Below are 27904 nucleotides of genomic sequence, written 5' to 3'. Positions count from 1 at the left end.
TTATATTTTAAACTCTGCACCACCTCTGCAATCAGCTGAATTTCAGCGACAGTAAATTCAAAGTTGATATATGGCGTGCTGTATCGCGTTAGTCACAGAAAAAAGAATTGTTTGAGTGTGGATGAGGCTTGTGTGACAAAGAAGTTATGCCCCAAACAATTTGAAAGTCAGGTCCCCTACTGAATGGTGCTAGGAGCAAAAGTTTTTTTTGTGGCCTATGGATCAGGCCTCTATAACATACTAGATGCTACAAACTATTTTTTAAAGTCAGGTCCCTTACTGTATGACGTTAATAATGAAGAATTTTTGTGGCCTATGGATCATGCATCTATAACACACTAGATGCTACAAACTATTTTATAGTTAGGTCCCTTACTATATGATGTTAATAACAGAAATTTTTTGTGTGGCCTATGCAGTATGGACATGGTGGAAGTTACACTTGCAGACTCGGCAGAGATGAAGGACCCCTGTACCCTTCTGCACAGTTTCAAAATGGCTACTAAGATGGTAAGCTGTGACGATGGCATCATCAGCATCACAATTCCAGTCATCTACATAATGGAGCATACTTTGAATAGTCTGCGTGAGAAGGTGGTGGTCCCAAAGGAAGAGGTAAAACAGAGGAGGATGTAGAAGGGATAACAATATCTCAAATTTCCAGACTGTCGTCACACAGGTGGGTGCCATGGGGGAGGGTAGATTACAGTGATAGAGGGGGCAATGGTACCATAAGAACTGTTAGTGAAGGTGTAGGAGCCGAGAAACAAATGGAGAAAGATAAGGAGGAAGAGGTGATGGGCTCGCAACCGTCAAGAGATAAAGGGGATAATAATCCCCTCTCTGTTGTCCATGGTTGGCTGGAAGGGATGGAGGAAGCAAGCTTGAGTGTTACCCCGCCAGCAACACACCATGGACTTGTATCTCATTGAAGTGCATGAGTGCTTTCTTGCTGCACTACCTGCAACATGCTACCCGTATTGTTAGGATTAGAAATACTGCTGATTACTGGGTTGCCACTCTGTTAGATCCATAGTACAAGAGTAAATTTTGTCAGATGCTTACTCCCCTGGAAAGGGATGTGCCCATGCTGGATTATCAAAACAAGCTTGTAAACAATTTTTAGACTGGTTTCCCAAAGACAGCAGTGAGGCACACAGTGTGCATCTTACTGTAGTTCTAGACTTCCAACCCTGGGAACATTGAGTCGTCAATGCAAGAACATTAATGCAAGCAGCAGTATTAGTGGCAGAAGCAATTTCTATGAGTCATTTCCCACATTTTTTACACCAGTCCGTGCACCAGCAGAACAGAGTCCAAGTTTGACACATAGAGAATGACTGGAGAGGATGGTGCAGGAGTATCTCGAGCTTAATATCAATGCCATCAGGGGGATTTGGACCCTTTTGCATTTTGGTCTTCAAAAATGGGAGCATTGCCTGAGCTTGCCAGTCACACCTTGGAGGTTTTGTCCTGCCTGGTAGCTAGCTTTCTCTCAGAACGTGTTTTCAGCGCTGCTGGTGTTGTTCTGATAGATAAGCGCATACAGCTGTCCCTTGAAAATGTAGACCAATTAACTCTCCATAGATATGTCTATAGATATTTTAATAGATATATCTATAGATATTTCCATAGATATATCTATACAGTTGTGGCCAAAAGTATTGACACCCCTGCAATTCTGTCAGATGATACTCAGTTTCTTCCTGAAAAAGATTGCAAACACAAATTCTTTGGTATTATTATCTTCATTTAATTTGTCTTAAATGAAAAAACACAAAAGAGAATGAAGCAAAAACCAAAACATTGATCATTTCACACAAAACTCCAAAAATGAGCCAGACAAAACTATTGGCACCTTCAGCCTAATACTTGGTTGCACAACCTTTAGCCAAAATAACTGCGACCAACCACTTCCGGTAACCATCAATGAGTTTCTTACAATGCTCTGCTGGAATTTTAGACCATTCTTCTTTGGCAAACTGCTAAAGGTCCCTGATACTTGAAGGGTGCCTTCTCCAAACTGCCATTTTTAGATCTCTCCACAGGTGTTTTATGGGATTCAGGTCTGGACTCATTGCTGGCCACCTTAGAAGTCTCCAGTGCTTTCTCTCAAACCATTTTCTAGTGCTTTTTGAAGTGTGTTTTGGGTCATTGTCCTGCTGGAAGACCCATGACCTCTGAGGAAGACCCAGCTTTCTCACACTGGGCCCTATATTATGCTGCAAAATTTGTTGGTAGTCTTCAGACTTCACAATGCCATGCACACTGTCAAGCAGTCCAGTGCTAGAGGCAGCAAAGCAACCCCAAAACATCAGGGAACCTCTGCCATGTTTGACTGTAGGGACCGTGTTCTTTTCTTTGAATGCCTCTTTTTTTCTTCTGTAAACTCTATGTTGATGCCTTTGCCCAAAAAGCTCTACTTTTGTCTCATCTGACCAGAGAACATTCTTCCAAAACGTTTTAGGCTTTTTCAGGTAAGTTTTGGCAAACTCCAGCCTGGCTTTTTTATGTCTCGGGGTAAGAAGTGGGGTCTTCCTTGGTCTCCTACCATACAGTCCCTTTTCATTCAGACGCCGACGGATAGTACGGGTTGACACTGTTGTACCCTTGGACTGCAGGGCAGCTTGAACTTGTTTGGATGTTAGTCGAGGTTCTTTATCCAACATCCGCACAATCTTGTGTTGAAATCTCTTGTCAATTGTTCTTTCCCGTCCACATCTAGGGAGGTTAGCTACAGTGCCATGGGCTTTAAACTTCTTGATGACACTGCGCACGGTAGACACAGGAACATTCAGGTCTTTGGAGATGGACTTGTAGCCTTGAGATTGCTCATGCTTCCTCACAATTTGGTTTCTCAAGTCCTCAGACAGTTCTTTGGTCTTCTTTCTTTTCTCCATGCTCAATGGGGTACACACAAGGACACAGGAGAGAGGTTGAGTCAACTTTAATCCATGTCAACTGACTGCAAGTGTGATTTAGTTATTGCCAACACCTGTTAGGTGCCACAGGTAAGTTACAGGTGCTGTTAATTACACAAATTAGAGAAGCATCACATGATTTTTCGAACAGTGCCAATACTTTTGTCCACCCTCTTTTTTATGTTTGGTGTGGAATTATATCCAGTTTAGCTGTAGGACAATTCTTTTTGTGTTTTTTCATTTAAGACAAATTAAATGAAGATAATAATACCAAAGAATTTGTGTTTGCAATCATTTTCAGGAAGAAACTGAGTATTATCTGACAGAATTGCAGGGGTGTCAATACTTTTGGCCACAACTCTAGATATAGCTATAGATATTTACATTGATATTTCCATAGATTTATCTATAGATATTTCCATAGATCTATCTATAGATATTTCCATAGATCTATATATAGATATTTCCATAGATATATCTATAGATTTTTCCATAGATATAGCTATAGATATATACATAGATATATCTAAAGATATATGGCCATATATATAAAAAAAAACGGAAAAAAATGGCGTGGGCTCCCGCACAATTTTCTGTGCCAGAGGGGGAAAGCCGACGACCGAGGGCCAATATTTGTAGCCTGTGAAGGGGGTAATACCCATTGCACCTTTCCAGTCTGTGAATATTAGCCCGCAGCTGTCTGTGTAGCCTTTGCTGGCTATTAAAATAGGGCGACCCCCATAAAATGACGTGGGGTCCACCTATATTTTGTAGCCAGAAAGGCTACACAGACAGCTGCGGGCTGATAATCATAGCCTAGGAAGGGGCCATGGATATTGGCCCCCCTGGCTACAGATACCAGCCCGCAGCCACCCTAGAAATGGCGCATGTATAAGATGTGCCAATTCTGGCACTTGGCCCCTCTCTTCCCACTCCTGTATAGTGGTGGGATATGGGGTAATAAGGGGTTAATGTCACCTTGCTATTGGAAGGTGACATTAAGCCCGGTTAATAATGGAGTGACATCAATGAGACATCTATCCATTATTAATCTTTTGAAAAGGTTAAAAAATCCCACAAATAAGAATAAAGTATTTTAATGAAATAAAATACAACACGGTTTTCATCTTTTTATTTAACTCCCAGATCCAAGCGACGCCCTTGTCTCCTAGAAAAAAAATAAAAATAAAAGACCAACCGTATACTCCCTGTCCAACGCAGTCCAACTAATAATGCCCCACGACAATCTCCCCTATAGAACAGGTGATGTCACTGCTCTATAGGGCCTCCCTGTTGTGAGTTCATTTTCCCCTTCACCATTGAGGTCTGATGAACTCCCTGTTCTGGTGAAGGAAGGTAGTGAGGCTGATTACAAAGCACCTGAGCAGAATGATGATGACTGGGTGACTGGAATTGCTGACTGGATATAAGGCAGCCGACGCCCTTCTGCCTTGCGGGTGATTTCTCTGAGGGATTCTTGGAGACCAGTCTGATTCCTGCTCCTCAAAAGCTAAGTTTTCTGCTCTGCTTTTTGCATTTGTGTTTTGGTTTTGTTTTGCCTTGTTTTTCTGGATTTCTTCCTTTCCCTGCTGGGTGAGCTGAATTCCTTTTGCTCTGTCTTCAGAAAATACCTGAGTACTGATATAGTCTTTTTGAGGCCTAGCGTCTTCAGGGCTTTTCTTCCCTATCAGTCTGTTGGCTCTTGTTTTGAGAGGGTTTTGGCGGATTGCAGACAGCAGCTTTTCTATCCTGTCCTATTTAGTTAGCTTGGGCCCCATCATTTGTTCAGCCTATCTTTCTATCTGTGTGTGTGTTTTTTCATCTTGCTTCACCGTCATTATATGTTGGGGGCTGCCTATTGCTTTGGGGTCTGCTCTGGGGCAGTTTAGATTTCCCTTTCTGTCTTTAGGCTATGTAGTTCTCCGGCTGTGATCGAGGGGTCTAGGGCACCGTAGGAACCCCCCACGGCTACTGCTAGTTGTTGTTGCTAGGTTCAGGGGTCTGCAATCCGATAGCTGCCAACTTCTCTGGTTTTCTGGACTTAGCTAGTATTTCTGTTTTTGCCTCCTACGGTGACTCATTCATAACACCTCCCAGTGATGAACTGACAGGAGCCAATGCCTCCTGCAGTCCATCACTGAGGTTATCTGAGTTCAGAGTCTCACTTTACAGCAATGCTTCGTGAGAATTAGGGTTAGGGTTAGGGCTAGGGTTATGGGACCTCTTTCCTGGTGGAGGGATACACAGCGGAGGATTACCTCCACCTGTCATTTCATTGCTGGAGCCCCTGGAGAGCGGTCGCATCAGCTGATGTGGCTGCTCTCCATGGGAGATCGTCGTGGGACCCACAATATTAATTGGACTATGGTGGAGAGGTGAGTATAGGTTGGTTTATTATTTTATTTTTATTACAGGTGATCGATGGCTTCAGGGAATTAGGTGTGTGCGGTGAGTACGTACTCTATGTTATGTGCTGTATGTTATATCTATGTTCTGTATGTTATATGTTCTGTATGTTATATGTTCTGTATGCTGTATATTCTGCATCTTATATGTATGTTCTGTATCTTATATGTATGTTCAATCAATCAATCAATCAAATTTATTATCGCCAAGTACATATTACATATACAAGGAATTCTTTGTGGCAAAGAGGCAACATAATATATAACAACAGATACAACAAGTAACATCTAACAAGATAGATACAGTCTATAGTCTACACATGACGATTTAATTGTTGAACAGAGAGTGGATAGAAGCTGTTCATATGGCGGTTGGTGCTGCATTTGGGGACTCTGAAGCGACGTACTGAAGGGAGTAGTTGGAATGAGGAGTGTCCCGGGTGAGAGGGATCGGATGAAATTTTCAATGCATGGGATCGAATACTCTTATCATAAAGATCCTGGATTTTAGGCAGGGGGGAACCTATAATTCTCTCTGCTGTTCTGAAAGTCCTTTGTAAGCGGAGTTTGTCATGCGCAGTGGCTCCCCCATACCAGACTATCAGAGAGGAACAAATCACAGATCTGATGACAGCATTAAAGAATAAGATCAGCAGATTCTTAGACAAACCATATCTTTTCAGCTGACGCAGGAAGAACATCCTCTGTTGTGCTTTTCTTATAACAGCATCCACATTTTTCCCCCATTTAAGATCATGAGAGATGATAACACCAAGGAATTTGGTCTCTGTGACCCTAAGAACCACTTTGTCATGGATGTAGATTGGAAGTATCTCATGTTGATCTTTCTGTATCTTATATGTTGTATGTTCTGTATCTTATATGTAGGTTCTTGTATGTTATATGTTGTGTATTCTGTCTGTTATATGTTGTATGTTCTGTATGTTATATGTTGTATGTTCTGTATGTTATACAGTGCCTTGTGAAAGTATTCAGCCCCCTGGAACTTTTCAACCTTTTCCCACATATCATGCTTCAAACATAAAGATACCAAATTTAAATTTTTGGTGAAGAATCAACAACAAGTGGGACACAGTTGTGAAGTTGAACGAAATATATTGGTTATTTTAAGTTTTTGTGGAAATACAAAAACTGAAAAGTGGGGTGTGCAATATTATTTGGCCCCTTTAACTTAATACTTTGTTGCGCCACCTTTTGCTGCGATTACAGCTGCAAGTAGCTTGGGGTATATCTCTATCAGTTTTGTACATCGAGAGACTGAAATTATTGCCCATTCTTCCTTGGTAAACAGCTCTAGCTCAGTGAGGTTGGATGGAGATCCTTTGTGGACAGCAGTTTTCAGCTCTTTCCACAGATTCTTGATTGGATTCAGGTCTGGACTTTGACTTGGCCATTCTAACACCTGGATATGTTTATTTGTGAATCATTCCATTGTAGATTTTGCTTTATGTTTGGGATCATTGTCTTGTTGGAAGAGAAATCTCCATCCCAGTCTCAGGTCTTTTGCAGACTCCAACAGGTTTTCTTTAAGAATGGTCCTGTATTTGGCTCCATCCATCTTCCCATCAATTTTAACCAGCTTCCCTGTCCCTGCTGAAGAAAAGCAGACCCAAACCATGATGATGCCACCACCATGTTTGACTGTGGGGATGGTGTGTTCAGGGTGATGAGCTGTGTTGCCTTTACACCAAACATATCATTTGGCATTGTTGCCAAAAAGTTCGATTTTGGTTTCATCTGACTAGAGCACCTTCTTCCACATGTTTGGTGTGTCTCCCACGTGGCTTGCTGCAAACTTTAAACAACGCTTTTTATGGACATCTTTGAGAAATGCCTTTCTTCTTGCCACTCTTCCATAAAGGCCAGATTTGTGCAGTGTATGACTGGTTGCTGTCCTATGGACAGACTGTCCCACCTCAGCTGTAGATCTCTGCAGTTCATCCAGAGTGATCATGGGCCTCTTGGCTGCATCTCTGATCAGTCTTCTCCTTGTTTGATATGAAAGTTTAGAGGTACGGCCGGGTCTTGGTAGATTTGCAGTGGTATGATACTCCTTCCATTTCAATATGATCGCTTTCACAGTGCTCCTTGGGATAATTAAAGTTTTGGAAATCATTTTGTATCCAAATCCAGCTTTAAACTTCTCCACAACAGTATCACAGACCTGCCTGTTGTGTTCCTTGGTCTTCATGATGCTCTCTGTGCTTCAATCAGAACCCGGAGACTATCACAGAGCAGGTGCGTTTATACGGAGACTTGATTACACACAGGTGGATTATATTTATTATCATTAGACATTTTGGACAACATTGTATCATTCAGAGATCCACAATGAATTTCTGGAGTCAGTTTGCTGCACTGAAAGTAAAGGAGCTGAATAATATTGCACGCCTCACTTTTCAGTTTTTGCATTTCCACAAAAATTTAAAATAACCAATAAATTTCATTCAACTTCACAATTGTGTCCCACTTGTTGTTGATTCTTCACCAAAAAGTTACATTTGGTATCTTTATGTTTGAAACATGATATGTGGGAAAAGGTTGAAAAGTTCCAGGGGGCTGAATACTTTCGCAAGGCATTGTATGTTGTATGTTCTGTATGTTATATATTGTATGTTCTGTATGTTATATGTTGTATGTTCTTTATGTTATATATTGTATGTTCTGTATGTTATATGTTCTGTATGTTATATGTATGTTCTGTATGTTTTATGTTGTATGTTCTGTATGTTATATGTTGTATGTTCTATGTGGGCTCCATTTCTTCTTGAACTGATGGTGCCCATATCATACCAGGGTAACATTTCCCAGGTGATGTCACTCAAATCTCAAGGAAAGGAAGGTTGAAGGTTGCAAAACAGGTACTGAGTGAGTTACGGAAAGTTATCAATGCGACACCTGCCCGACAAACCTGGCCTGTCTATGAAAGTATGTAAGTAAGAAAGGAAACAGAGCTCACCATCTTCGCTAATATTGTTGCTGGTTTCAGGATGATTAACCGTGGGTAGTGTTGAGCATTCCGATACCGCAAGTATCGGGTATCGGCCGATACTTGCTGTATCGGAATTCCGATACCGACTTCCGATATTTTTTCAATATCGGAATTCGGCATCGGAATCGGAAGTTCAGTTGATTGACGGCCTGACGTCATCATGATGCGCGGTGTGTGCGCATCATGATGCGCCGTCATTTCGGGCCTTCCGGGGGTCTCTGCCGGCCTGCCGGGGGGCTGTGCCGGCCTGCCGGGGGGCTGTGTGGACTGCCCGGGGTCTGTACCGGCCTGCCGGGGGGCTGTGCCGGCCTGCCGGTGGTCTGTGCACCCTGTGGGGGTCTGTACCGGCCTGCCGGGGGGCTGTGCCGGCCTGCCGGTGGTCTGTGCACCCTGTGGGGGTCTGTACCGGCCTGCCGGGGGGCTGTGCCGGCCTGCCGGGGGGCTGTGCTGATGTCCGGGGGTCTGTGCAAGCATCGTCCGATGGGACTACAAGTCCCATCGGGCGATGCCTGCTACCATGACAGTGATTGACACATTAGCCAATGATGGGACAGTAGTAGTCCCATCATCCGGCTAATGTGTTAAATGTTAAAAAAAAAAAAAAAAAAAAAATACTACATACATACTACATGCATGCTACATACATACTACATGCATGCTACATACATACTACATATATACTACATACATACTACATACATGCTACATACATACTACATACATACTACATACATACTACATACATGCTACATACATACTGCATGCTACATACATACTACATACATACTACATGCATGCTACATACATACTACATACATACTACATACATACTGCATGCTACATACATACTACATACATACTACATACATACTACATGCATGCTACATACATACTACATATATACTACATGCATGCTACATACATACTACATGCTACATACATACTACATATATACTACATACATGCTGCATGCTACATACATACTACATACATACTACATGCATGCTACATACATACTACATACATGCTACATACATACTGCATGCTACATACATACTACATACATACTACATACATACTACATGCATGCTACATACATACTACATATATACTACATGCATGCTACATACATACTACATATATACTACATGCATGCTACATACATACTACATGCTACATACATACTACATATATACTACATACATGCTGCATGCTACATGCATGCTACATACATACTACATGCATGCTACATACATACTACATGCATGCTACATACATACTACATGCATGCTACATGCATGCTACATACATACTACATGCTACATACATACCACATATATACTACATACATACAATACATTCATACAATACATACATAGACATACAGTACATATAACATAGAGTAACATACTTACCAATACTTGTCACATTGTTCCCCGAAGCCATTGTCTTTTCCGGGATAAATATTAACATAACAAACCACAAAAATACTCACCCACGATCCGAAGCAGTCCACGAGTGTGTCCCACGACGATCTTGGGTAGAGAACTGCAGCATCAGATGATGCTGCCGTTCTCTACGGGCTGCAGGAATCCAATGACGGAAGGTAGGTATCCTTCCGCACTGTATTCCTCCGCCACTTAAAAAAAAAAAAGTCCCTAGTCTCACTTTATGCCATTGCTGTGTGGGAATTTCCCACACAGCAATGGCATAAAGTGAGACTAGGGACTTTTTTTTTTTTAAGTGGCGGAGGAATACAGTGCGGAAGGATACCTACCTTCCGTCATTGGATTCCTGCAGCCCGTAGAGAACGGCAGCATCATCTGATGCTGCAGTTCTCTACCCAAGATCGTCGTGGGACACACTCGTGGACTGCTTCGGATCGTGGGTGAGTATTTTTGTGGTTTGTTATGTTAATATTTATCCCGGAAAAGACAATGGCTTCGGGGAACAATGTGACAAGTATTGGTAAGTATGTTACTCTATGTTATATGTACTGTATGTCTATGTATGTATTGTATGAATGTATTGTATGTATGTAGTATATATGTGGTATGTATGTAGCATGTAGTATGTATGTAGCATGCATGTAGTATGTATGTAGCATGCATGTAGTATATATGTAGTATGTATGTAGCATGTAGTATGTAGCATGCATGTAGTATATATGTAGTATGTATGTAGCATGTAGTATGTATGTAGCATGCATGTAGTATATATGTAGTATGTATGTAGCATGTAGTATGTATGTAGCATGCATGTAGTATATATAGTATGTATGTAGCATGTAGTATGTATGTAGCATGTAGTATGTATGTAGCATGCATGTAGTATATATGTGGTATGTATGTAGCATGCATGTAGCATGCATGTAGTATGTATGTAGTATGTATGTAGTATATATGTAGTATGTATGTAGCATGTATGTAGCATGTATGTAGTATGTATGTAGTATATATGTAGTATGTATGTAGCATGTAGTATGTAGCATGCATGTAGTATATATGTAGTATGTAGCATGTAGTATGTATGTAGCATGCATGTAGTATATATGTGTTATGTATGTAGCATGTAGCATGCATGTAGCATGCATGTAGTATGTATGTAGTATATATGTGGTATGTATGTAGCATGCAGTATGTATGTAGCATGCATGTAGTATATATGTAGTATGTATGTTGCATGTAGTATTTATGTAGTATGAATGTAGCATGTATGTAGTATGTAGTATGAATGTAGCATGTATGTAGTATGCATGTTGTATGTATGTAGCATGTAATTTTTTTTTTTTTTACATTTAACACATTAGCCGGATGATGGGACTACTACTGTCCCATCATTGGCTAATGTGTCAATCACTGTCATGGTAGCAGGCATCGCCCGATGGGACTTGTAGTCCCATCGGACGATGCCTGCACAGACCCCCGGAGCCTGCACAGACCACCGGCAGGCCGGCACAGCCCCCCGGCAGGCCGGCACAGCCCCCCGGAGCCTGCACAGCCCCCCGGCAGGCCGGCACAGCCCCCCGGCAGGCTGGCACAGCCCCCCGGAGCCTGCACAGACCACCGGCAGGCCGGCACAGACCACCGGAGCCTGCACAGACCCCCTGGCAGGCCGGCACAGCCCCCCGAAAGGCCCGTACAGACCCCAGAGAGGCTGTACAAGGGCAGGAAAGGGTTTTTCTTATTCCGATACCGGAAGTCCCATAGACTTGAATGGGACTTCCGGTATCGGAATCGGCGATACCGATACTTTTTTTTAAAGATCGGCCGATACCATCCGATACGATACTTTGAAGTATCGGACGGTATCGCTCAACTCTAACCGTGGGTGCCTTGAATTCCCCTGATGTGGCACAACACGTTCATGAAAAATAATATCTGCACATTTATCAGGAGGAAGTAAAAAAGATTAGTTTTTATTTAAAGTCTACTTACAACACAAACCAGTTCCGGCAAAACGTTAAAATCTGAAACTTGTGGCATCCGCCCTTTGTCAAAGAATAAAGTGCAATATATGTTTAATCATATTTAAATATAGACAGACCAATCACCGTAAGGTAGAGAGCCAACCCATAGGATATCTCTATTAATGTATATTCAAATACAAATTCAGTTTAGGCATTCTTAAAATGTTCGTTTTTTGTGTCCATATTCAGTCCATATTTTAAGGGCCCCAAAACCAGTCACATGCGCAGCACCCTTTGTAATCAATAGTTGTGCACACATATTATGTATTTCACATGTTTTTAATCAGCAGCACGGACAAAATACGTGTTGCTCAAGTGCACACTGATGACACAAGGATGAATCACTCATTTAGATAAATTCAATGAGTGGTCTAGTTTCCAAAATGGGGTCACTTGTGGGGGGTTTCCACTTTTTAGGCACATCAGTGGTTCTCCAAACGTGACTTGGCATCCGCTTGCGATTCCAGCCATTTTGCATTCAAGAATTCAAACAGTGCTCCTTGCCTTCCAATCCCTGCCATGCGCCCAAACAGTAGTTTTACCACACATATGGGGTATCGGCGTACTCAGGAGAAATTGCACAACACATTTTTTGGTTGATTTTCTCCTACTACCCTTGTGAAAATAAAAAAAGTGGCTAAATTGAAATTTTTGTGAAAAAAGGTAAAATGTTCATTTTTTCCTTTCACATTGCTTTAATTTCTGTGAAGCACCTGAAGGGTTAATGAACTACTTGAATGTGGTTTTAAAGTCTTTGATATATGCAGTTTTTATAATGGTGTATTTTTGTCATATAGGCCACCCAAAGTCACTTCAAATGTGATGTGTTCCCTAACAAAATGGCTTTGGAAATGTTGTAAAAATTAGATCAAATTTTAACTCTTAACTTTCTAACAAAAAAAATGATGTTTAAAAAATGATGCAGATGTAAAGTAGACATGTGATAAATGTTATTTATTAACTATTTTGTGTGACATATCTCTCTGGTTTAAGGGCATAAGAATTAAAATTTTAAAATAGCTACATTTTCTTCAAATTTCTGATATTTTCACAAATAAACACAAGTCATTTCAATAAAATGTTACCACTATCATGAAGTACAATATGTCACGAAAAAACAATCTCAGAATCACCGGGATCTGTTGAAGTGTTCCATAAAGAGACACTAGTAAGAATTTAAAAATTTGGCTTGGTCATGAAGTTGAAAACTGACTTGAGGGGTGCAGGGTTTAAACATCTTTGCCACCTTATGAGGCCCAGTAAGTGGACTTCATCTATTATAGTCCTCTATTATAAATCCATGGATTATAAAGTTGTATGGATTAGGTTTCTTCATTATATTTTGATTTTCATAAATAAAACCTCCTTCTTAAATATATTGTCATTTTCCAAAGTGTTGGATGCCATGAAATTGTTCCAGAAAATGAAGTTTTTGTCCCAGAAATTTATTGCAATTATACATGTTTTGTTATACATATGTTTATTTCCTTTGTGTGTATTGGAACAACGCAAAAAAATCAGACAAAAAATCCAAATTGGACATCATTTCAATCAAAACTCCATACATAGTCCGGACAAAATTGTTGGCACCCTGAACTTAATATTTGGTTCCACAAATATTTTCACTTTGCCAGTAGTTTGAACAATATTTTAAAATATTATGAAATGCCTTATATATTTTTTTTTATCCTGGGAATTAGCTTTCCTACGTTTCTTCCCGAATCGTACTTTTAAATGTACAAATCCCTTTTGAAGTCCTCTGGTACTGCAAAAAACACACTCAAGAATGACTAAATATTTTATTCTAAATGTCATGCTGGAAGATCCAGACATCAATCCTGCACCATCAAATACTATCCCTTCAGGATGCACCAATGCATAATAACCCTAGGGTCAGTGCACCTCTCGGATAATTCATGATGCTCATTATAACTGCTTCGTGTATATAAACACATCATTAAAAATAACCAGACAATGATGATAAACCTCATTATTCATATCTAGTTAATGCATCTTTTAGGATATAGTCATATACAATGTACACTTACTTATTTACTGGTAAACATGTTATGATTGTTCATATAGTTCTATGCTCATTTAAGTATATGCTTGAGAAGGTCGTTTAGAGAGAAATATGATTTTTCACTAACATTATAATGAAACCAGTCTTTAGAAAACTTTTTACCCAGGAAAATCATTGCAATCTAATGTATATGAATAAACTTAAAGCACATATCTACTTTTCCATTCTAGTCTAAAGCACATACAGTTACACAAAGTAACATACAGTTCAAGGGGTTTATGATATTGATAACCTAGCTTTAGTTTAGGTCATCAATATCAGAACGGTTTGGGTCAAACACCTGGCACCCCTACTGATCAGCTTCATTGTCAGATGGATGTAAACAATGAATGGAGCCAAAACATTACAGTTCCATTAACGTGTACTGCTGAGAACTGCAGCTCTGCCATGCACAGTTCATCCACTTAGAGGCATATATAGAAATCATGGGGCACCATAGCAGACATTCTAAATAGGACCCAGCCCCCCCACAAAAAATAGCTAATATTTAGCGGGGTTCACAGAAGAGCATATCTCACAACTTTGCAGTCCTTACAAACTATTTTTTCTACTATTGAAGCCCCTAGATTCCCTTTTCAATGGCCTCATGAAGTATGATGCAAACAAAGTGCCCCTGTTATGAATGGGTCACCGAGGAGGAGAGCGCAATAGGCTATGCCACCAGAACACCAGAGATGTTGGTCACTCAGTGGATTGCAGACCCCTGATCTTATCAACACAACTAGCAGTAGCCGTGGAGTGTTCCTACGCTGCCCTAGATGCCTCGTCACAGCCGGAGGACTAACTAAGCCTAAAGACAGGTGAAATCTAAACTGCCCCGGAGCAGATCCCCAAAGGAATAGACAGCCCCCAAATATATATTGCCGTGAGACAAGATGAAGCACAGTGTCAAATATAGCGTGGCACTACCGCAGGTTGCGCAAGTAGGTTACCCAGACCAAAGTGAATAATAAAGTAACTTGGCACTCAACTGAGTAATCCTTTGCAAATTAGATTTATTTTATAATTTATTGCAGTCCTGGAAACGTTTCGGCCTATTATCGGCCTTCCTCAGTCTGCTATATAAAAAAGTACAAAATATATACAGAAGAAAAAAATCATAACAGGTCCTCATACAAATAATATACAATGTTGTACAAACATATTGATTAATAATCGTGATGTAAATCACAGGTGATATAATCATATAGTGGTATCTGCATTGTATACAGAGCAATATATATCACAATATTGAGAGAGGAGAACCAGGTGAAAAGGAAAAATAAAGTTGAAATAAAATTGAAATAAAAGAGAGAGGGGGCATACCCGACTGCTATCGCGAAATACTAATCCCGTACCCAAGTAAGAATTCCTATGGAGATCTATGGTGAATCAGGTGAATGGTTATGGTGGTAAAATATCAACTGATAGTGATGTCAATAGGTGAATGTTGTGGTCATACCTACTTTAGAATGTCATGTTGATCTAAATGGTATCTCCTATTATTATAAGAGTAGATATACTGATTTAAATGCCTGGGAAATGAAAAAAAATAAAAATAAAAAACAGAATGAAAAAAATTGTGTAATCCCATTCACTCAGCTCCTCCCAGTCCTCCCACATGACACACTCTCCTCCGTTGTCATTGGAGCGCAGCAGCTCCTATACACAAGACATTACTAGCTGAGGCTCTGGGTCCACAAGTGACCACCCATAGAAAGATAACTTCACGGATACCATTTGTTCATACTTATCATCCCTATGTTAACATTTTGCACAAAACTATCAGGAAACATTGGAGCTTATTATCTACCGCATACCCTGAGGTTCCAGAATTCCAAAACCCGTTTCTCCCATGTTATAAAAGGCCCAACAACATACGTGACTCTCTCATTAGAGCTGACATTGACCCTAGACATAGAAAATCCACACAGAGATTTTTGAAGAATCCTCGCATGGGTACATATCCTTGCCTACATTGTCATCAATATAATAATGTACAAAAAGGAGACGCATTCTTTCACCCATATTCCGGGAAAAAATATTCCATTAAAGACTACTCCACTTGCGACACAAATTATGTAGTTTATCTCATAAAATGCCCGTGTGGGCTCCTCTACGTAGGGGAAACAACTCAGGCCATAAGGGACAGGATTAGTAAACATAAATCGACCATTAGATGTAAGAATTTACTCCTCCCTTTGCCCACCATTTTCACATGCACGGACATAATGTCACACAGCTTAAATTCCAAGTGATCGAACATGTCTCAATGCCCAGACGGGGGGGGTGATCGGATCAGGTTATTAAAACGGAGAGAATCCTATTGGATTCATGAGATGCAAACACTTGCCCCTCGGGGACTAAATAGAGATTATGACCTATTATCCATCATATGATTTCAGGATAATTCTCTTTAAGTTGGTAATATTACTTATGATGTGGAATTATTGACCATGATGTCCGATTCGCTATATTTGTGTGTTCGTTTCCTGTGGGCGACAAGGGAATTGAATATTAAGTTGTATGATTGAATATTTACCTGTCAATTATTGGCCGATATTATGAAAATTAATTTTGTCTTTTTCTTTATTCTAGAGTCGCCTCTACTGATCTCAATTGGCTATCCTCACGTATCACGTCCATCTGGACTTCACTTTATCACCCTTTCACCCAACCGCAAAATATTGATATTGGTAACCGTAACTCCTCATTTTTCCTCTCACTATACTGTACTATAGCATTACGGGTATAGTAATTGTAGTGCTTTCATTAAAGGAAATCTTGCACAGCCACAGGTCATGACCTACACCTTCAATCAGCCTTATTTTAGGTCCCCCTTTTTTTCCAATTTTTTTTTTTACCCATTTATTTGGCCACTAAATTCTTTCATCATTTTGTCATTACTGCAACACTACAGTTTTCCCTTTTGATCGTTAGGGACATTACTGTTTAAGAACGCTAAGGCTTCTCTTTTTTGCATACATTTTTTTTCCTCTCTCCCTATGCAAAGGTTCAGATTAATCCCATTCACTCAGCTCCTCCCAGTCCTCCCACATGACACACTCTCCTCCGTTGTCATTGGAGCGCAGCAACTCCTATACACAAGACACGGGGCTCTGCATGATTGACACAGTGAGCCGGACACTTCCTGTTCACCACTTCCGGTGAGCGCGGACGCTGTCCCGCCTCCACATTATTTAGGATCGCTGGCATGGGCACACGTGGCCAGCTGATGAGCAGGGGAATACCGCGTCCCACCAGTGTATGCCGCCTCCATATTTAAACAAGGTATGCTTTTACAGCAGAGTCCCTTTTCTACTTAATTACAGGGCTTGGTAGAGGCTTTTTTTATTGCTGAGCATACATGGTTTTTTCCTTTTGTGCCTCAGCTTCATATGGACCCATTTACCTCCTGGACTATACTGCACTAGTTTCAAACAGATCAAGCGTCCATGATACCTCCAAGAAGATCTATACATCTCCCTATGTATGGCTATATATTCCTTTTTGCAAGGTATAAAATCTGACTATTTCCACTCATTTTTACTCATCCTTGTGAGATAAAAATAAATTATTACACAATTTTTTTCATTCTGTTTTTTATTTTTTATTTATTTTTTTTCATTTCCCAGGCATTTAAATCAGTATATCTACTCTTATAATAATAGGAGATACCATTTAGATCAACATGACATTCTAAAGTAGGTATGACCACAACATTCACCTATTGACATCACTATCAGTTGATATTTTACCACCATAACCATTCACCTGATTCACCATAGATCTCCATAGGAATTCTTACTTGGGTACCGGATTAGTATTTCGCGATAGCAGTCGGGTATGTCCCCTCTCTCTTTTATTTCAATTTTATTTCAACTTTATTTTTCCTTTTCACCTGGTTCTCCTCTCTCAATATTGTGATATACACTCACTGGCCACTTTATTAGGTACACCATGCTAGTAACGGGTTGGACCCCCTTTTGCCTTCAGAACTGCCTCAATTCTTCGTGGCAGAGATTCAACAAGGTGCTGGAAGCATTCCTCAGAGATTTTGGACCATATTGACATGATGGCATCACACAGTTGGCGCAGATTTGTCGGCTGCACATCCCTGATGCGAATCTCCCGTTCCACCACATCCCAAAGATGCTCTATTGGATTGAGATCTGGTGACTGAGGAGGCCATTTGAGTACAGTGAACTCATTGTCATGTTCAAGAAAGTAGCCATCAGATGCCTGTTCTTAGCTGAGAGGAGTGGTACCCAGTGTGGTCTTCTGCTGCTGTAGCCCATCTGCCTCAAAGTTCGACGCACTGTGCGTTCAGAGATGCTCTTCTGCCTACCTTGGTTGTAACGGGTGGCAATTTGAGTCACTGTTGCCTTTCTATCAGCTCGAACCAGTATGCCCATTCTCCTCTGACCTCTGGCATCAACAAGGCATTTCCGGCCACAGAACTGCCGCTCACTGGATTTTTTTTCTTTTTCGGACCATTCTCTGTAAACCCTAGAGATGGTTGTGCGTGAAAATCCCAGTAGATCAGCAGTTTCTGAAATACTCAGACCAGCCCTTCTGGCACCAACAATCTTGCCACATTCAAAGGCACTCAAATCACCTTTCTTCCCCATACTGATGCTCGGTTTGAACTGCAGGAGATTGTCTTGACCATGTCTACATGCCTAAATGCACTGAGTTGCCGCCATGTGATTGGCTGATTAGAAATTAAGTCTTAACACACAGTTGGACAGGTGTACCTAATAAAGTGGCCAGTGAGTGTATATTGCTCTGTATACAATGCAGATACCACTATATGATTATATCACCTGTGATTTACATCAAGATTATTAATCAATATGTTTGTACAACATTGTATATTATTTGTATGAGGACCTGTTATGATTTTTTCTTCTGTATATATTTTGTACTTTTTTTATATAGCAGACTGAGGAAGGCCGATAATAGGCCGAAACGTTTCCAGGACTGCAATAAATTATAAAATAAATCTAATTTGCAAAGGATTATTCAGTTGAGTGCCAAGTTACTTTATTATTCAAGATGAAGCACAGACACAGACAGAAAATAGACTGAGCAAATGATGGGGCCCACACTCACTAGATAGGACAGGACAGAAAAGGCACTGTCTGCAATCACGCAAAAACCCTGAAAATTCCAACACGACTGATGTACAAAAATACTGAGGTTTGCACAACCTCGCCCCTACTATATCAGCACTCAGGTTGAACTGGCGGCTAGCAACAGGCTAATACAGCAGGGGACTGAACAAACAAACACAAGATACCAAAATACAGGGCAGGAGCCAGGAGCCCCAGGGGGAGCAAGGTGACCCCTGACAGCAAGGCAAAATCACATGCAAAGGTTTAGCAAATGACACTTAGCTGGAAGATGCAGGATCAGGCAGGAGGCAGATATCCTCAATAAGCAAAGAAAGGAGTATCACCAGCAGCCACTGAGAGAAACCTGCTCACTTATGTACTCCCAGTCACCACCCCCACTCCTCCAATCCTCCTCTGCAGCTGTTGGATTAACACCATGTTGACCAGCTTCACTACCAGCAGTATCCACCAGAGGGAGTCTTGCCTCAAAAGTTGGATTAAGAGAGTTCACAACAGTACCCCCCCTTGAAGAGGGGTCACCGAACCCTCATCCACACCACCAGGCCGATCAGGATGGGCCTGGTGAAAAGCACGAACCAATCTCTCGGCATGAATATCGGAAGCAGAGACCCAAGAATTATCCTCCTGGCCGTAACCTTTCCACTTGACCAAGTACTGGAGTCTCCGTCTAGCCAGAAGAGAGTCCAAAATTTTCTCTACCTCATACTCCAAATTACCCTCAACCAATACAGGGTCAGGGGGCGCCGCCACAGGAACTACTGGCTCCACAAACCCACAAACCATTTCAACAATGATTTGTGAAAAGCATTATGAATCTTGAACGTACCTGGAAGAGTCAAACGGAAAGAAACAGGTTAAAGATGTCCAAAATCTTATAAGGTCCAATGAACCTTAGCTTGAATTTTGGAGACGCAACCTTCATTGGAATATTTTTTGAGGACAACCAAACCATATCACCCACTTTGAACGGGGACCAAAGGTCCTATGCCAATTGGAAAACCGTTGGGCCTTTTCCTGAGAGCGAGACAACTTGTCCCCTGCTTGGTCTCAAATCTGCTGCATTCTGTCCACTACAGAATCCACACTTGGGCAAGCAGAAGCCTCCACCTGCCCCGAAGAAAATCGAGGATGAAAACCAAAATTACAGAAAAACATAGACATCAAAGTGGCGGAACTAGCTCTATTTTTTAGAGCGAATTCGGCCAAGGGCAGAAATGAGACCCAGTCATCCTGATCAGCAGATATGAAACATCTCAAATAGGATTCCAAAGTCTGGTTTGTTCTGTCAGTTTGTCCATTGGTCTGAGGATGAAATGCAGAGGAGAAAGATAACTGAATTCCCAGTTTAGAACAAAAGGCCCTCCAAAATCTGTAAACAAACTTGACTCCTATGATACCAAATGTAGATCCCATATATATAAAAGTACAATACTTTATTAGAAAATGCAATACAATATCATAAACATGATTAAATACATAAGACAAGGGAAAGGGTAAGCAAAATATATATATAAATATATATAAATCAGTCGTAATTACCAATAAAGGTGCAAGAATTTACTTAGATATTGTTCACCTCGAGTGGCTTGTTTTTAGCCATCAGGCCAATCTATTTAAAACCTTTAACACCAGTCTATTTATGACCTGGATGTGCAATTACTAGTTTGATATAGCATATATTTCTTGGCCATATGCAATGGGTGTTTTTCTTGCACCTTTATTGGTAATTACGACTGCTTTATAGTATTTGCCGCTCTTCCACCTCTCTACATATATTCTTAGTACCAGACCCGCTGTGACATAGTATTTTGCTTACCCTTTCCCTCGTCTTATGTATTTAATCATGTTTATGATATTGTATTGCATTTTCTAATAAAGTATTGTACTTTTATATATATGGGATCTACACCTTGTCTATTTTTGGTGTCATAGTATCTATGGGTGTCCCGATTGTTAGATTTGGTCCTTTTTGGTTCTAGTGTATTTGACTCTGAGAATCAGTAATATGTCTACATAATGGAGTCTGTTCTAATTTGTTTCTGCATTATTGTATTCTGTGTTTTCACAGCTGAAAGTTTAGAATGCATGGATTATCGTGAGCGCGAAAAAGCGTGGCTCAAACAGTTGGATAAAGTATTTAATGAGGGGACGGGCAGCAATGGTGACCCTAAAACCAAGGACATCTTGGATTTAAGTAAAAAATACAAAGATTTGCTCAATAAACGTACCCGCCTATAGTGGAACAGAGCATTTTTGGAAAAGTATATCTCATGTAATTTTATTCCTAGAGGGTTGAGAGTCCAGGTATTTCCCTCATTCCCGGTCTCGGATGAAGATTTTATTAAACAATGGGAAAATGCCGCTTCTCTATGTTCTAAATCGCTTATGGAACTGCTTGCTAAATCTAATACCAATAAAATTGATGAATTGGACACTGAATTGAGCTCTATTCAGGATGAATTAAATAAACAGTCCAATCCTGAGATTATGGGTAAATTTAAGACAGAACTTGAGAGTGATCTCCAGAAGTGGGAAAAAGAGATTTTACAGAATAAAACCAAAAAATATCAGCGTGACATGACTGATTTTCAAAATAATCGTATGTATAAATGGAAACACAATTCGAGCTTTGGAGGTCAGAAAGCTAGAGCTCGATCTGTGATCTGTGAGGAGAAGTCTAGTACATCGGAGAATTCTAGACCAATGTGGGACAGAAGAGATTTTTTTCGGGCCAATAGAGGCAGAAATAGACAAAAACGTAAGATGACCACTCACCCACAAAATGAGAAAAGAGTAAAGACTAATCCACTGGAGGTAATAAACCTATCATCACATGTGATCTCGGAAGCACAGAGGGAAGTTTTGGGTTTGGGTTTGTCTTTCTCTCCTTGCAATAATTTTAATCTTTTTACAGCTGTGAAGGACCTCCACCTATTTTCTATTAAACTTGTATTAATGAAGCTTCACTATAAATCCACTGACCTGACGTGTAGGGAACAGGAGGCAATCCAGATTCTTGAGGAGCTGGAGATGGAATCCAATACTGGAATTAAAGGTACATCTCCGCCCCCCATCACTTGTCCCTCAACCACATTCCCCTCCTTATCCTTATGTCCACAGGTTGAAATCTTCACTCGTTTGGTTGAAAATGACTTTAGAACGATCACCCATAATAAGGGTGGTGATAATCTCACTTCATTACAACGAAGGGCTCTTAATGAAATTAAGAATTGGGATGATGTAGTCATTAAACCTACGGACAAGGGGGGGAATGTGTTTGTCTGGTCGGTGGATAAATATGAGCGAGAGGCCTTCAAACAATTGCGGGACAGGGAGACATACACCCAACTTAGTAAGAACCCTTTGTCCCAATTTCAAAAAAAGCTTTCCGCTGTGCTAGAGATCGCTTGTGAGAGAGGAGTTATTTAAAAAAAACAGCTCAATGGCCTGTTGGTGCAATTTCCTGTGACCCCGACCTTCTATCTCCTTCCCAAGGTCCACAAGGACCCTATATGTCCCCCAGGGCGTCCGATTGTCTCTGGCATGGGAGGGCTGTGTGAACCCATATGTAAATTTATTGATCATTATCTTAAAGTTGAGGTTGAAACGCTGCCCTCCCATGTCAGGGACACGACGGACGTCTTGAGGAGACTAGATGGCCTTTTTTTGGATTCTGACATGCTACTTGTAACGGCCGATGTGGAATCGTTATATACGAGCATTAGTCATGATGATGGACTCGAGGCTGCTGGCTTCTTTTTGGAAGCTAGTAATTTGGAAGCGGATGTGAGAGAGTTGGTGTTGGATTTGTTGCGGTTCATACTGACACATAACTTTTTTACGTTTAAAGACCGATACTACCTCCAGAGACGTGGTACAGCGATGGGGGCGGAGTGTGCGCCATCTTATGCAAATTTATTCCTTGGATTTTGGGAGAGGGAGATTTTTCCTGATGGCGCACACGCTTCCTCCCAGATCCTGGGGTGGTATCGGTTCATTGACGACATCCTGTTCATCTGGCAGAGTTCCGTGGATGAGTTGGATGCTTTCATGTCAGTTTTGAACCTCAACAATCGTAACATCAAGCTTACGTACACGTATAGTAAGGAAATTATTTCCTTTCTGGATATTAAAATTAAGGTACAAACTAATGGCCAGCTTTATACTAACGTGTATCGAAAGCAGACATCAGTTAATGCACTTTTGCATGCCTCCTCCGCTCACTTAAACTCGACCATCAAGGCAATCCCTAGGGGACAATTTCTCCGTGCTAGACGGATTTGTACTACCAATGATCTTTATGAAAAACAAGTGGTGGACCTTGGGCGGAGGTTCAGGGATATGGGTTACATTGAAAGAAGCATTAAACAAGGCTATATGATGGCTAAGAAAGCTGCAAGAAAGGACCTTTTAATTTATCGAGAAAAACAGAAAGAGGTGGGGAAACGTTATATCTCTACATTTAATAGACAGTGGGATGTAATGCGGACCATTATGAGACGACTAGTGTTGAGCATTCCGATACTGCAAGTATCGGGTATCGGCCGATATTAGCTGTATCGGAATTCCGATACTTAGTTCCGATACTTTTTTCATATCGAATACCGGAATCGGAAGTTCCCATAATGCTAGGAGCCCGCTCGATTTGATTCAGCCAATGGGGATCCTCAGAAGTGTGGGCACATCCTGTTAGGCATGTAGGCATGTTAACTACTGGCATGGCTGTGATTGGCTGCTGAAATGATGTCATGATGCACTATAAAAACCGCAGCAGCCGCCATTTCGGGTTCACTCTGCCGTGAATTCAGTTAGGGACAGGCTGCTGTTGAATACTGTGAGGGACAGTTAGAAATAGCGATCATCAAACATATCTATTGCTCTACCCAGGCTACATAATCCACCACTGTAGCATTTTTGTAGCCCAGCAGCGCTGCTTTAATAGCTGTCTGCAAGGGCTGTGTGAGTGCAGACCCACGCTGTGTAGTGTGTCCTGCAGGCACGTCTGCTTGTAGGCCGCCCAGCGTGTCTCTGCCTCATACACATTTTTCTTTTATTGCTGCTTTTTTTCTCCTGTATAGTGTGCTTCCATACGTATCCATATTACGTTGGTTGCAAACACTAAAGGAGTGGACAGCAGAGCCTTTCAGCAGCCTTTCAGTGCTATAGCCCATTTCTCTGCACTGTTTTTGGCTGTCTGATAGGTCTCTCTGTGTGTGAGTGCAGCTCACGTTGCAGTGTGTTCTACAGCCACCGCTTGTTGTAGTCCGCTCAGCGTGCGTCACTGCCTCATACATAGTCCTTTTTTTGCAGCAAATTTAGCCAGATTTTTGCTCCTATATTAGTGTGCTTCCATCCGCATCCATTGTCATTGGTTGGTTGCAAACACTATATAGGATTAGATAGAGGAGCCTTTTTGCTGGCTTGTGCCCTTAAGGGCCAGCCAGACTAGTATCACCCTATTTTTTGGAGCCTCATCAATTGCATTGTAGGTTAGCTTCCTGCATTGTAATCGCTCCAAAAAGTTTGTGATACTATAGCTTTCAAACTTTGGTCACATCCTTTTCTTTTTCTCCCCCCAAAAAAAAGGAAATAAAGTTCACCAAACACTCCACTTTACAGTTGTGTAGGCCACATTAGATCATATTAAAGTGTAGTACACACACTCTTAGCCAAACTAGTGTTTCTTATACTGGTTAGCAGGTGTTCAGGAATAAGAACACTAAGCCACCCCTTTTTTACTTTTCTGCCTATCTTTATCAGTCTACCAAGATGAAGAAGGCAGGGAGTAAGGCACGTGGTCATGGCCGTGGAGTTTCAGCAGGGAGAGGACGGGGGGTTTCAGCAGGGAGAGGACGTGGGGATTCGGTGTCTGCTGCGGCCACCAGTGACCCGGCATCCCCCACTTTTACCAGGCAACAGTCCTTCATGCCCAGTTTTGTAGGACCTCACCGTACCCCACTGCTGCGTGACGAACAAATTGAAACCGTTGTCGGATGGATGGCAGCTAACGCATCCACTTCAATGACTTCCGCATCCTCCCAGGGCCAGAGCACTGAAGAGCAACCATCTGTCTCTTCACCACCTGCCAAATTGCCCAGGCAGTCTGAGAGCCCTGGACAGGAGCCATCTCAATCTTTACTTCTGTTTTCAGAATCTGTTGGCTTGGAAAGAGGTGGCCAGCCAAGCAGCATTCTAGAGCGTGAAGAAGAGGGAGTATGCAGTGATGCGCAACTGCTTTGTCCCTCTGAATCTGAAGAGGCGGGTGGGCCAGTGCCTATTGTCAGCACACCTCAGTGCTCATCTGATGATGATGAGACTCAGTTGCCAATTTTTGGTGCGTACGGTGCTGGCGAGACAACCCAGGACCAGCCGGTGCTTGAAGAGGGGAGTGGAGATGATGAGGTCCTTGACCCATCAAGGCGTCAGCCACAGGAAGGTGGTGGGAGCAGCTCTGAGGAAGAGATTCCCCGAACGGCCAAAAGAGGAGGGAGAGGGCGGGGGCAGACTTGGTTGCCTGTAGCCTCCACTTTGACACCCGTGAGGAGCAATCCTCTTCCAAAACAGAAAACGGGCGCTCCCAGGACTTGCAGTGCGTGGTCTTTTTTTGACACAGTTGCAGATGACATTTGCTTTGTCAAATGCAAGCTGTGTCATCAGAAAGTTAAACGAGGGAAAAATGTGAGCAACCTCAATACCACAAATATGTGGAAACATGTGCGTACCAAGCACGAGGTGGAGTTACACAGACACACTGAAGATGTAGGCCAACCTTCAGCAGCACCTACCACCTCTTCAGCTCGTGTTGGGGCCTCTTCCTCCAGCTCACACACAGCTGGTTCGGCTTCCTCACTGGAACGCCATGGAAGAACCTCTGCCACTGTTGTCCAGAGACCCAGTGAAATTCCACCCACTGAACCATGTTCTCAGTCATCAGCACACTCCCAGGCCACTCACTAGCAATCGGTAGCACAGGCATGGGAGAAAAAGCGGCCATACTCGGCAAACCATCCCCGAGCACTGGCTCTGAATGCCGGCATTGCCAAACTACTGGCCCTTGAGATGCTGTCATTCAGGCTGGTGGAGACTGACACCTTCCGGAACTTGATGTCATTGGCAGTTCCACAATACAATGTGCCCAGCCGCTTTTATTTCAGCAGGCAAGCCGTCCCTGCCCGGCAAAAGCATGTGGAGGTAAAAATTAAAAATACGCTACTAAACACCGTCAGTAGCAAGGTCCACCTGACCACCGATGCGTGGACCAGTAGCCATGGACAGGGACGATACCTTTCCCTCACTGCCCATTGGGTCAATGTTGTGGAGCCGGGTACAGATCTGGAGAGTGGCTCTGTACGTATTCTGCCAACTCCAAGGATTGCAGGAATGCAGTCTGTACATATTGAGTCCTCCTCCTACTCTAGTTCCTCGGAATCAGCACTGCATGAGCCTGTTAGGCCAGATATGAGCACAGGTGTGGCCAAACATCAACAGGCCATCCTTAAATTAATTTCTTTGGGGAATCGGAGCCACACAGCACAGGAGCTCTGGAATGCCATCAAGCAGGAGAGCGATGTGTGGTTTGTGCCAGCAAATCTCCAGCCAGGTTTGATAGTGAGTGACAATGGCCGAAATCTAGTGGCAGCTCTGGGCCTAGGCAACCTCACTCACATACCATGTCTGGCACACGTGCTCAATTTGGTCGTGCAGAGCTTTCTGAGGGAGTATCCGGATCTTGATGCACTGCTGCACAAGGTTCGCCTAGAGTGTGCTCACTTGCGGCGTTCCAGCATGGCAAGATCGCGCATTGCATCTCTGCAATGCCGATTCCGCCTGCCAGAACATTGCATCATATGTGACCTCCCCACCAGGTGGAATTCAACGTTGCATATGTTGGAGCGGTTGTGTGAGCAGCAGGCAGCAGTAATGGAGTACCAGCTGCATCAGGCGCAAACAAGTCGCACTGTGCACCGGACACACTTCACCACCACTGAGTGGGCCACTATGAGGGACATCTGCCAAGTTTTGCGTGCCTTCGATGACTCCACGCAGATGGCCAGTGCAGATGATGCACTAGTCAGCATGACTGTCCCCCTTATCTGTCTGCTTCAAAAAACCTTACAAGCACTAAGTGAGGAGGTTTTTGAAGAGGTCGAGGATGAGGAGTCAGAAATGCCATCTGCTTCTGGCAAGTCTGCACAACGTGCCTCCACACAAAGGCCCAGGCAGGGGACACTTAGTGAGGAGGATGACGAGGAGTCAATGGAGGAGGAGGAACACATCTCTCCAGAGGAGGGAGGTACACAAGGCTCTAGTAGTCAGTGTGTACAGCGAGGGTGGGGTGATGCTGAGCAGGCTGAGATGCTGCCTCAAGCTGGGGAGAACGTTTCCGGTCCAGTTGACAGTCTGCAGCACATGGTTGATTTCATGCTGCAGTGCTTGTTAAATGACCGCCGCATCGCCAACATTCTCCACACGGCTGATTATTGGGTGTACACCCTCCTAGATCCTCGCTACCGGGACAACTTACAAAGCCTCATACCACAGTTGAACCGGGAGCGTAAAATGCTGGAGTACCAAGAAACACTTGTGCAGGCCATCATGTTCTCCATTCCCCCCACAAGTGTTGCTGGTACTGCTTTTCAAAGCAGCCATGTGGGTAGAGGCAGTGGAGGAAGCTCTGCACAAAGAGGTAGCAGAGGCAGTGCCGCAGGACAAGGCAAGGCCAGTATGGCCCAAATGTGGAAAAGTTTTGTGGGACCGCCACAAACGGCTACACCATCACAGACGGCTCCAGTCAGCAGGAGGCAATGTTTCCGTCAGATGGTGACAGACTACTAGTCTTGCCCTGTTAGTGTACTCCCAGACAGCTCTTCCCCGTTCAAGTATTGGGTCTCTAAGC

General features: G+C 42.4%; 1 long non-coding RNA gene across 4 annotated transcripts in view; it reads left to right on the top strand.

Annotated features, from left to right (window-relative positions):
* LOC141100707 (uncharacterized) overlaps window positions 1-21575 on the top strand; it is a 32218-nt gene extending 10643 nt beyond the window's left edge. Inside the window, exons 2-4 of one of the 4 annotated variants that reach the window (XR_012234749.1) lie at window positions 420-510; window positions 16469-17161; window positions 17263-17464. This is a non-coding gene — a long non-coding RNA (uncharacterized lncRNA). Of the gene's footprint in view, window positions 1-419; window positions 511-11426; window positions 17162-17262; window positions 17465-21076 lie in introns of those variants that run through there. The other 3 variants (XR_012234750.1, XR_012234751.1, XR_012234747.1) reach the window with 3 other exon arrangements.
* Window positions 21576-27904: the final 6329 nt, after the last annotated feature.

Source organism: Dendrobates tinctorius, unplaced genomic scaffold (genome assembly GCF_039654945.1).
Source record: "Dendrobates tinctorius isolate UK_male_01 unplaced genomic scaffold, ASM3965494v1 ptg000011l, whole genome shotgun sequence".
Lineage (NCBI taxonomy): Eukaryota > Metazoa > Chordata > Amphibia > Anura > Dendrobatidae > Dendrobates > Dendrobates tinctorius.
The sequence above is the reverse complement of the archived record's forward strand: the minus strand, read 5'-3'. Positions and strand labels throughout refer to the sequence as shown.